The following is a 1459-nucleotide window of genomic DNA, read 5'->3' on the forward strand; positions in this document are numbered from 1 at the left end:
AGTGACAGACACGTAGCCCAATGGAACAGAGTTAAGAAACCAGGAGTAAATTCATTTATTATGGACAAATGGTCTTTCAGAAAGGGCTAAATTTCAGGAAATGTGAGACGCCCTCACTTCCATCGAGTCAATTCTGACTCATAGCAACCCTATAGAACGAGGTAGAATTTCCGCAGTGGGTTTCCAGGAGTACAGAGCCTCCTCTCTCTCCCTGTTCCTTAATAGTGCTCTGCTTAGCCAGGGCCTCTTTCTTTTATATATAAATTTGATGATTCACTCTTCCATCTCTTTAAAGAATGATGGGGAGTCTAGGTCAGGGTAGCAAGACTTGTCGATTGCTTTGGGTTGTATTGCCATTTCCATAATGTTAAACCTTTCTATCCATGAGCATGTTATTATTCTTCTATTTATGTAAGTCCGTTTGGTTTCTTGTTGTAATATTTTGTAGTTTTTTTGTGTGTAGGTATTTTGTATCTCAGGTTCGATTTATTCCTAAGTGCTTCATCAGTAGGGCGGCTATTATAAACGGTAGAATCCTTTGATTTAATATGCCTTTTTAAAAGTATAGTGTATAATCTTTCCGCTGTTTGATCTTGCTTCAACAAATTCTTTCACTGAAGTAAAATATGCAAACAAGAAATGCAGAAAAAGACAGGAAGAGAAGAAGCTAAAGTTGAAACTTTGGTAGCAGGTCTTGGAAATCCAAGAAGGCACTGCCCCAGTCAGCTGGTATTCCACTAGGTAGCGGCTCTTCTTTTTCCCTTTTTGAGCTGAGTCCTTGGCTAGTGTGAAAACAAGGGAGGTCAATGGCAGTTGCCTTGAAGACAGCACTGAGCTCCATGGCAGTCCTGAAAGTCGTCTGTCGGATCTCCTGCGGATGGCTCCAGTTGCTGGCCATTGGGTCCACTACTGCATTCACGTGAGACCTCACTCCCCGCACGCATTCTCAGGCACATTCCTGCTAAATGTGAGGCTACTCCAAGGATGGGACGCCCAAGGGCTTCCCATCAGCCCTGTCAACACTTTCTTGGACAGCACCGCCATCTGAGAGTCTTCCCACCCAATCCTGCACCCTGCCTCCTTCACAGGTGGACAGCCTTCATTACAGCCACATTCCGAGTATAAATACGGAAAGAAAATAGAGAGGAAAAAATCTTCCTAATGGCTGGATCTGCAAAGAGTATGCCTGCTGTCCACACTGGAAAGCAACGTGGCCTGAGATGAGAACATAGAGAGATTCCTGAGCAGGGGCCAGAAGTCTGGCTCTTTGGGCAGGATTCTAGATGATGAACCGTAATGACATATGGGATAGAGGCATGTGGATTCAGCAGTGCTTTGACCTGGTTCTTTCCAGTTCAGTCATGATGGAAAAAATGAAGCTGATATGAATCCAAATTTTTAAAATGTGGGTGAGCTGGAAAGTTAACAGGAAAAATTACAGTGAATGATCTGCTAAAAA

This window comes from Echinops telfairi, unplaced genomic scaffold (genome assembly GCF_000313985.2).
Source record: "Echinops telfairi isolate 266 unplaced genomic scaffold, ASM31398v2 ScPeMD7_3;HRSCAF=10, whole genome shotgun sequence".
Taxonomy (NCBI): domain Eukaryota; kingdom Metazoa; phylum Chordata; class Mammalia; order Afrosoricida; family Tenrecidae; genus Echinops; species Echinops telfairi.